Source organism: Tupaia chinensis, unplaced genomic scaffold (assembly GCF_000334495.1).
Source record: "Tupaia chinensis unplaced genomic scaffold, TupChi_1.0 Scaffold000248_1, whole genome shotgun sequence".
Classification (NCBI taxonomy): Eukaryota; Metazoa; Chordata; class Mammalia; order Scandentia; family Tupaiidae; genus Tupaia; species Tupaia belangeri.
Genome location: NW_006159726.1, coordinates 612,698 through 623,525, shown reverse-complemented (window position 1 = coordinate 623,525; position 10,828 = coordinate 612,698). Strand labels below are relative to the sequence as shown.

The 10,828-nt window shown below is 38.3% G+C and overlaps 1 pseudogene; it reads left to right on the top strand.

The window, feature by feature from the left end:
• The first annotated feature begins 804 nt into the window (after positions 1-804).
• LOC102488087 (cyclin-dependent kinase 1-like) overlaps positions 805-10,828 on the top strand; it is a 66,243-nt pseudogene continuing 56,219 nt past the window's right edge.

The window sequence follows — 10,828 nt, the reverse complement described above, 5'->3', positions numbered from 1 at the left end:
ATTTTGGTCAAGCATGCTCATGTGTCTAGGGTGAGTTTTAAGGTGCTGGGTCCAGGACTCAAACCACCATCAACTACATGGGAGTTCATGGGAGTCCAGCGATGTAACCATTATGCCATCTGGAGGACCCAAATCTATGGTTTTTTTGTTTGTTTGTTTGTTTGTTTTTGGAGAGGTTTTCGCTATAGGGCACGTGCGCTCGCCAGACAGAGAGAGACATAGAGACAGAAAGCAAGAAATCACCCCCCAAGGGGGATGGCCTGCCGCAATCCCTTCTCCTCCATTCTCCTCTCGGGATCTTGGACACGCACGCACACACACCTGGAGTGAGTTTTAAGCCACCAGGTCTGGGACGCGAACTGCGGTCCACTACGTGGGAGTCCAGCGACATAGCCATTACGCTAACTGCTGGTTCCCAAGTCTATGGTTTTTTAAGTCTACACTCAAGTTGTTTTGAAAATAGGCTTATTGGTTAATAACAACAGTATACTCTGATTTTTCTTCCTATGGTAGTCCTCTATTGTATGAATTAGTTAAGATCAGTTGTTAACTTCACACACACCAAAGCTGCACTTAATGTATTAAGTCCAAGATGGTCAGAGTAAAGCAGAAACAAGAAAGATTGCTGAAGCATTCTGTGGATTGCAATCTGCAATGACAAAAACTTGGGCCAGAGAAAGTGGCAATAAGCGTCTTGATTAAGAAATAAGAAGAGGATATAAAAATCAGGGGAGCAAACTGTGTAATAAAATCCAAACACTTTATTGTGGTCAATGAAGTAGAAACACAACCAGATTAGAAGAAATGTTAGGTTCACCACCTGGACCTAAAAGAGAACTACTGTCCAAGTGTTGGCAAGAATTACTGTCTTCCTTTTCCTGTGTCACTGTGACATGGGATCCTCAAATATGGTGTTTCAGCAGAGAAGCCTTTATTTCTGACTGCACGAACTGTGATGAAGGAGCATTGCTGCCTATTCCTGTTGTTCCCTCATACCTGCTTCTCTCAGAGTTCCTCAACACTACCAATTACAACACTGCAAAGCAATGTGGCCAAGTGGAATGTGTAACACAAGAGTTAGGAAACTTGGGGTCAACAGGTGGAATAGTGGTTAAGGTGCTAAACTCCCACATAGTTGACCGCAGTTCAAGTCGCAGACCCAGTGGCTTAAAACTCATGCCAGGCGCATGTGCATGCGTGCCCAAAATCCTGAGAGGAGAATGGAGGAGAAGGGATTACAGTGTGGCCATCCCACTACCCATGGTGGTGGGGGGGGGATGTTTCTCACTTTCTCTCTCTGTGTGTCTTTCTTTGTGTCTCTGGTGAGTTCACATGTCCTATAGCAAAAGAATTCTCTAAAAAGAAAAAATTAGGAAACTTGTTCTAGTCCTCTCCTTGCTAAAACCCACTGAGTGATCTCAAACATATCTCTTCAACTTTCTGGGCCTCAGTTTCCTCTTTGGTAAAGTAAGGGACTTGGTCTCAATATTTCTCTAATTATTCCTCTCTTTTGTACATAGACATCATTCTGAATTTAGAACTCAGGGTCAATGAAACAAATTGATTCTCAGATAGTCAGAACAACTCTTTGTTGAGATTTGAGCCCTTGTGAGTAAGAGCAGAGGACAGATTTCTGCATCTGGTCTAAAGCGCATGTGATACACCAAGCAATGTGTTAAAGTTCATTCTGGGAATGAGCCTGAAGGAGTTCTAATGGGCCTGATAGGTCACCTACCTCTGAAGTGACCAATCTATTGTGTTTGAGCCCTGGATTGGGGTCAACAGCTACCTAAACCCTCTTTAATCCATGCTTTTGATCTTAAAAATTAGGGATAAGATCCCTCTACATGCTTCTAGTGGTCATAGCAGCTAGTTAAGCCCCTTGTAAATAAACAAAAGACTCATAACATAAGATGTGACCCCCCTGAACCCAGAAATTTCTAACTCTCCCACATCATCCTTATTACGGGCAACAGGAAATACCGCCTGGACCATCTAATGTAGCTAACATTCTGAGCCAGGCATCATGTTGAGCATTTTACAGTGCTTAATTCTCACAACAGCCTGCTCACATTCATGCTATTATTATCCTCATAAAACAGATGAGGAAACTGATCACAATAAGAGGTTAAGTAACTTGCCTATGGCCATAAAACTAGTAAGTGACAAAGCTGGGATTTTAATACAGGGCAGCAAATGCCAGAGTGCATAACACAAACAATAACAAAAACAAATAAAACTCTTATTTTGACATAATTTCAGATTAAAATGGAAAGAATAGTATTGAAAACTTATGCCCTGTACTCAGATAATCCAAATATTAGTATTTTTCTGTAACCTCTTTATTCATCTCTTTGTGTTTGTGTATATAGCATATTACATACTTGTATAATACATACATGTATGTATAGCATATTACATACATCTATTTTATATATATTAACACATATATACATATATATATTCAACCTCTTTTTTCAACTATTTGAGAATAGATTACAGGCATGAAGCTTCTTTACCCCTAAATACAATACTTCAGCGTGTTTTTCATTTTTTCATTTTTTTATGAGAGTTTTGTTATAGAGCACGTGTGCTTGCCAGAGAGACAGAGAGACAGAAAGTGAGAAATCACCCCCCCGAGGGATGGCCACATTTCCATCCCTTCTCCTCCATTCTCCTCTTGGAATTTTGGACACACACGCACGTGTACCCGGCGTGAGTTTGAAGTTGTCAGGTCTCAGATTCAAACCATGGTGGACTACAAGGGAGTCCAGAGAAGTAACCATCATGCCATCTTCTGGTCCCCAGTATGTCTTTTTAAATATAAGGACATTCTCTTACATAAACACAATATGTCTGTCACTGTACTATCAACTAACATCAAAACAATGCTATTATCACATCTTTAGACCTTATTTAGATTCTATTAATTCTTCCAATTATATCTTATAGTAAAAAATCTTCTGGTGCAGAATCAAATCTGTGATCATACAACACATTAAGTGGTCACATGGCTGTACTCTCTTAATTTAAACATTTTCTCAGTCTTCCTTTGTCTTTCATGATCCTGATATGGTTGTAGAGTACAGACAAATTATTTGGTAGAATACCTCTCAATTTGATTGTCCAGTCATCCAGGTTTAGATTCAAGTTACCTATTTTTGCAAGAGTACCACAAAACTTATGCTCTGTCCTTATCTTGGCAGCATATCAGGAAGAACGTAATGCCAGTTCATCCCATTACATGTGATGTTAGCATTGATCACTTTGGTTAAGGTGGTATCTCCCAGTCAATATTTCCCTTTGCAATGAATCTCAGACAGACTGAGCCTACATACTTAACAGCTACACTGTAGAATGACCTTCAGGCAATCAACACCCTGCTATTTATTGAGGATACAAAGAGCCTTAGGAGAATTCTCACAGAGAGCTTACAATATTATTGAGAAGACAAGTATGTGATGTATTACTTCAGTATCCATCTACAAATTGTTCTGTGAGTCCCACAGACAATCAGAATGACAGGAATCCAGGGGCAGAAGTGACTTTTGAAGCCTAAGTTTTCCCACAGAAGGAGGGTTTGGGAAGCTGCTCTTGTTAGGGAATTAAGAGGGAAAATGGGTTTGGCCTCTGGGCATTTCAGGGATGGCAGAGCCATCCTCTAGAGGTAGGAAGTGTCAGAAACTTTCTGGGTACTAATTTAGACAAGGTTTCATTGTCTCTTACAAGAGGACCCTGAAAGCTTTTCTAGGGGGCTGCTGATAGTATAGATATGGTGACCAAAACAAATAAACAAACAAAAAACTAGAAGTCAGAATTTAAGGTTTCTTGGAAATCAGAGGGTATGGTCAGATGTAGGGTTAAGGTGGTCTAACACAGAGCAACTCAGAACTCTAGCTAACTCCCTAGTTCTTGGGCTTTCATCTCATTAAGTCGTCCTTTTAAAAGTTTTTTTTTTGGTGGGGGGAGAACCAGCAGTTAGCGTAATGGCTATGTCGCTGGACTCCCACGTAGTCGACTGCAGTTCGCGTCCCAGACCTGGTGGCTTAAAACTCACGCCGGGCACGTGTACATGCGTGCCCAAGATCCCTAGAGGAGAATGGAGGAGAAGGGATTGCGGTGTGACCATCCCCTCTGGGGGGTGATTTCTCGCTTTCTGTCTCTCTGCCTCTCTCTGTCTGTCTGGCGAACGCACGCGCCCTGTAGCGAAAACCTCTCCAAAAAAAAATAATAATAAGGTTTTTTTTTTTTTTTCAGTTTTTGCTTTTAGGGGCATGTATTTTTGGGGGAGTGAAAGGAAGGAAAGAGAGAGGGAAAGGTGGATGGTCTGTCCCTTCTCCTCCATTCTCCTCTTGGGATTTTGGGCACACACACACACACACACACACAGACACACACGCCCAGCATGATTTTCAAGTCACCAAGTCTAGGACGCCAACTACACAGTTGGCCATGTGGGTTCCAGCCTCTTTAGCCTTTATGCCACCTCCTGGCCACCCCCGTCTTTTTTTTTTACTTTTTTAGCTTTTTAAAAGCTTATTTTATTCATGATAGAGATCATGTATATGCACACACATGTGTGTTCATGAGAGAGAAAGAGAGCAAATGTACCCTCAACAGGGTCTGAACACACCATGATCTCTTTCACCTAGTCTTCCAACTCATCAGGATCAGATCTTTCTCACCCTTATCCACCCTTCAGTGTGTTCCAGGTCAACCAGACAAGGGATCTGAATCTGTGGTTACCCATGTCGATTCTAGTGCTGCAGTTCAATACATACCACCAAGGTTGGACCTCACCAAGTCCTTAAGGTACCAAGTGGTCCTGGCATTGCAGATTTTAAAGTAACTGCTCATCCCATCTCCTGTACCAAAGCCGAGGACACTGAGCAAGAACAGTGGTTCTTGTGAAGGAATAAGTGACCTATGGTAGGAGAGATAAAAGAGGATTGATTGGAAGAGACTTGGGTGCTCCATTCGGGAATTATTTGCACAGTCTTAGCCTAGCTACTCTATCCTTTGTATACACAAGAAAGAGTAAGAGTTTGGAATTCTCTCTCTCATCTCACCAGCTACTCCTAAACTCAAATTAGAATGTTTTCAGAACACCGTTTTCACCTGCTTCAATGGTTAAGAATAGGAACTGGCAATTCTCTGAAGTACCCTTTGCCTCTAATCTGGTTCAGAATTAAAGTACTCTCATTAAATGGAGACCTCATTATATTCTGCTCTAATCTGCAGCACAATCATAACACAATGATTACCTTGAATTATTATTGTACATACTTCCACCCACTTATTATTACATGTCTCTGTATTTTAATTATGTTTCAATGAATATAATTCCATACCCTTCAATACTTAAATAATATTCACTTTAAATATAACTGCGTGCCTATAATTCTCTGTAAGTATGAGTGCTTGCACTGCAAATAATGAAAATTAGTACTGCTCTGGAGACTGAAACAAACTAAGCCATCCCTGGAAGAAATCAGTTGGCATTTTAATCAAATTTTAAAACACTGAAATTTGTTGTCAATTTATTTTTTTTCAAAAACACATCTTAAGTTTTTCAAGCTTCAACAACAACAAAAAATCCTTGAAAGGAAACAAGTCTCCAGAAGCATTTGTTGCCTGCTAACTACTTCACCAGGGATTTTGTTCCAATAAGGAACTGATTTTATAAAAAATAATAAAAATAAAAACTAAGCACTGTGCTAAAATTTATTTGTTTTCTTTACTTATTTTTAGCTATGCATTGACTCTGGAAGAAATTCCCCAGAGAGTTTGATGAGTCAAAGTGAAATCTCAAAATCAACAATCAGGTAACTGGCACAAAGGCCTTCTACCTGCTTTATCCATGCGTTCTGATTACCCAGGAAAAAGAGTGGCATCAATATATTATTTCATGTGTGCAGTCTTAGAAAGCTATGCATTCCCTTATTTCTACCAAGATATGTCTCAGAGGAGATCATCTTTGGAGATTTTTTTTTTATTCTGTTGAACTTACTAGTATTGTTGCAACACTTGCATATGCTTTGATTCGTATTTACTTTCAAACATATGATCAATAATAACTTGGATGGAAGAGTAATCATCTGTAATAAATTAATTCATGACCTCATGCCATGGGACAATGCTCCCAAAGAACTAGAGAAATGACAATCCTGACTTTCATTTCTACCCTTTGATTTTAAAAATTGTGTATTAGTTGAAGTCTTCAGAAATAGATTTGTCAAGAGGAGAGAGTACTGGGACCAGCAAATGGTGTAAGGAGTACATAGCTGGATTCCCACGTAGTCTACTGTGGTTTGAGTCCTGGACCCAATGGCTTAAAATTAACACAGGGCATGCGTGCATGCATGCCCAAGATCCCAAGAGGAGAAGGGAGTAAAAGGGACTGTGACATGGCCATCTTCCCTGGAGGGTGATTTCTCACTTTCTGGCTCTCTGTTTCTCTGGTGAGAGCACAGTCCCGACAGCAACAATCTCTCTCTCTCAAAAAAAGAAAGAAAGAAAGAAAAAGAAAAAAGAAAAAAAGGAGAGAAAACTAAAATAGAAAGCTATTTTGATCATACATAGAGTAAACACAGAGTAGGTTTTATAAGCCTCTAAACTAGGCAAACCCTTCAAGTTCTATCTCAGTCTCTTATTGTGAACTATTCAAAACTCACTGTCCAGGAGTACTGCCTTGTCATTATCACAGCTGAAAAGAATCAATGTTATTAAATATCAATTCTTCTTGAAAACATATTTGCAAAATTGGCTGCTCAAAAAGTCTATGGAATAAGTCAGGTCATTATAAAAATTGCTCACTAAACTGGAATAAGTCATTATAAAAATTGCTCACTAAACTTTTATCCTAAAATAAGGGGAAAAAAGAATACAAAACTTGATGGTTATATAGAAGGTAAAGAGATTGGATTTTTTTTAACCTTTGTGCTGAACCAGAAGTTGTTGTAAAGTACTATTCCCTGGTAGGTACATTTGGCATGATTATGACTAACTCAATTCAGTCGAATACTCTAATATTTCAATACATATTATATTTAAAAAGAAAGACAGAAAGTGCAGCCTATAGTGACAAGGTGAGTCAATTACATGGATATCATGTTCTGGGCATGGATTTCTTTCCATGTTAACCCATTCATTACAGTTTCATTTTTATGGAAAAATGTTTCCAACTGATGTACCAGTTTATCAAGGTAATTGAGCCCATAGTATTATTTCACACTTGATATAATTCATTGCCTTGACTTTTGCCTAAAGAAGAAAATACATAAAACCAGTAATCATGTACCAATGTAAAAACCAAAGGCAAGGACTACCACTTCCTGCATGACAATGTGAAGAGCTCTACAGACCTTTCCTCAAAGCAACGGGTAAAACTTAATTTTTAAAACAATTGTTCAATGCCTCTGGAAATGGGCTTAAGGACATACAGCAAATAAGAAAACATTATTCAAGAAAATCTACTAGGAAGTGGACTGTGGCTCAGTAGCAAAATACAACACTCTGCTTGGCTTACCTGTATGGGGAGGTTCTAGGTTCATGTCTGGAAACCTCCCTGAATACACCAGGCAAGTGCATGTTCCAAGACTGACTGAGGCTGTGAGGCTGGGAGTGGATTGTGGCATTGAGACCTCATGTTCTCTCTCTCTCTCTCTCTCTCTCTCTATCTCTCAATGAAGAAACTAATATCAAGTAAACTTTAAAATATTGGGTCTTCAGAAAGGTCATGATGCATTTTTGCATGGAAAAACATAGAAAACATATGTCATGACTTTTCTGACAACCTAATAATAAGTAAACTTTATAAAGAAAATCTAACCCCAAATAGATTCAACCCAAGAAGATCATCTCCATACCACATCATAGCCAGATTGGCCAAAATCACAGATTAAGATAATGTTTTAAAAGTAGCAAGAGAGAAATGCTAAATTACTTACAAAGTTTATCCCATTAGGCTAACATCGGACCTCTCAGCGAAAATAATGCAAGCAAGGGAAGAATGCAAAGATATATTCAAAGTGTTAAAATAAAAATAATTTCAACCAAGATTACTATACCCAACAAGATTATCCTTCAAATGGGAAGAAAAGATATAAACATTCTCAGATAAACGAAACCTGAAAGAATTTACCAACACCAGACCAGCTCTTCATGAAGTACTGAAGTGAGTGCTATACCAGGAGAACTAGAGTAACTGACAGGCATAAGAGAACCAAAAACAACCAAGAGAATCCAATGTAAATTAATGAAAACTACATGTTAGATAGATGCTTTTTTCAGTGTTTTTGGTGCAAGTGATTAGTCATGTACTCACTTTCCTTTCCTTGGAGAGTCTAAATTTGATATCTTAATGTTTAATATTCTACCTCCGGGACCAGCAGTTAGTGTGATGGCTATGTCACTGGACTCCCATGTGTCAACCACAATTCGAGTCCCAGACCCAGTAGCTTAAATTCACACCGGGCACGTGTGTGTGCATGCCCAAGATCCTGAGAGGAGAATGGAGGAGAAGGGATTGTGGTGTGGCCATCTCCCCTGGGGGCTGATTTCTCACTTTCTGTCTCTCTGTCTCTCTCTGTCTTTCTGGTGAGTGCACACACCCTATAGCAAAAACTCTCCAAAAAGAAAATATATATATATATATATACCTCCAAATATGTTTTTTTACATCACAAAAGTTATTGTGACCCAAATGGATAAAAAAAATGTATTTATACCAATGTTAAATGCTTTGCATGTGGGAGAAATGAAACACTTTGGAATCACTTTTAGAAAAATCAAATCTCAGTTTAAATCTAAAATGAAAAGATTGCTGAGTATTGCCTCAATTTAAAAAAAGAAAGAAAGGAAGAAAGACAGGTTAGACTTTCTAACATGTTGAAAATAATGGGAGGGGCCAGCGGGTGGCGTGGTGGTTAAAGGTGCTGGACTCCCATATGGCCAACTGGGATTCAAATCCCGGACCTGGCAGCTTGCTTTCTCACTTTCCATCTCTCTTCCTCTCTCTCACACACACTCTGTCCCCTTTCTGGTCAAATTTTTAAAAGAATCAAATAAATAAATAAAGTTTTTTTAAAAAACCCGAAATTATATGGGAAACATTGTCAAATATAAAATGGTGTTTAGACCTCTGTGTATGGAAAGTTGTGTCAATGGATGTTCCAAAATTTTATGAGATTCTTAAAATATCTCTTATGTATTAGTATGTTGTTAGTCATACTTGTAATGCTAAATAGTTCTAATGTAGTTTGTCGCAGAAATTATCAAATTTGTTCATTTGGGGTTATGGTAAAATCAGATCTCAAACTATAGCCATTTTAATTTTCATTGTCCCTAGTTAATTGCTTTATTCTGATGCTCTTTCTGAAACATTTTGTTTCAAGCTACAATTTAAAAATTGCCTCTTTTAGGAAAATTAATGAAAAAGACTCTGATAAATACTCTTGAAAAAAAAGTAAATCTACTAAAACTTAGTAAGGACAAAGAAAATCTGTTGTACCTAGACCAAGGTCTGTTCCTCTACACCATTTCAATTCACCAGGATAGAAACTCCACTCCAGGAATGGAGCAAAATGGTGAATCATGTGCAGGAACTAATTAGGACTACTGAAGATGTTTTTCTGAGACTTCACCCTCCAGACCCAAATCTAGAGAGTGGTAGGGCCCCTCTATATCCTTCCCTCTGTCTCCCTCTCTCCTTAAATTTTCTTAATTTTTTAAAAAAATTTAAGGTATTTTCTTGACTCTCAGAGTTTCCTTTATCTTGCAAATTCTCACCTTTACTCCCTCTCATTTAGGAGGAGCAAAAGCAGAGGCCTTCTGAGCAGCCTTCTCCACTTGAGCTGTGAACAATTTATTTTGTATGGCACACAACCGTGCCATACGGTTTTCATTTTTTGCTTTAAAAATTTTTTTTAACATTTTTCCTTTTTTTTCTTTGTTTTGTTTTTGTTTTTTCTTTTCCTTTTCCTTTTACCTTCATCACTTTGATGCTCAGCCTCCACACACTGAGTGTCTAGGCAGGTCTAACTAAGTCAACAGTAGCCAAACATCTGAATACTATTAGGGTCAGAATATTCCTCAATTCTCACTGAATCTGCTGCACAAAGGGAGTAAAACAGAACTGCAGGGAGATTGCAGATCACCTCCTCTTGCATGTCTCTGAGCACTCAGATTCAACTTCAAGAAATTAGGAAAAACATATAACGCATCAGATGAACAGAAATCACCACAGAGGCACAAGAACAATAAGAAACCAAGAAAATACCTCTCTCCCAAGGGAAAAGAATAACTCCTCTTCATCCAGGCAGTACAATGGAACTTGTGAAAATGTCAGATAAAGAATTTAGAATATTCATAGTGAAAAAACTAACAGATGCATGAGAGGAGAGACAATGAATTCCAGAATATGCAGGAGAAAAGAGCCCACAAGTTCCAGGAGTGAGGAAGTTCTTGCACTATCTGAAAGAGAAAATACTCACCATAAAAAAAAATAAAATAAATAAAAATAAAAAATGGAACTGTTAGAGATGAAGGCTGTAATACAGAAAATTAAAACCTCCTTTGAAAGTATTAAAAGCAAATTAGGCCATACAGAAGATCTAATCTCAGATGTAGAAGACAAACTCTCTGCCCTAGAAAAAATTCACCATGAAGACTGAGGAAATAGCCTCAAAAAATTAGAATAACATCTGAGAAATGCTAGATACCATTAAACATCCAAACATCCCAATAATTGGTATCCCAGAAGGTGAAGAGACTAATAAGAACATTGATAATCTATTCCATGAAATCCTGGAAGAAAACTTTCCAAACC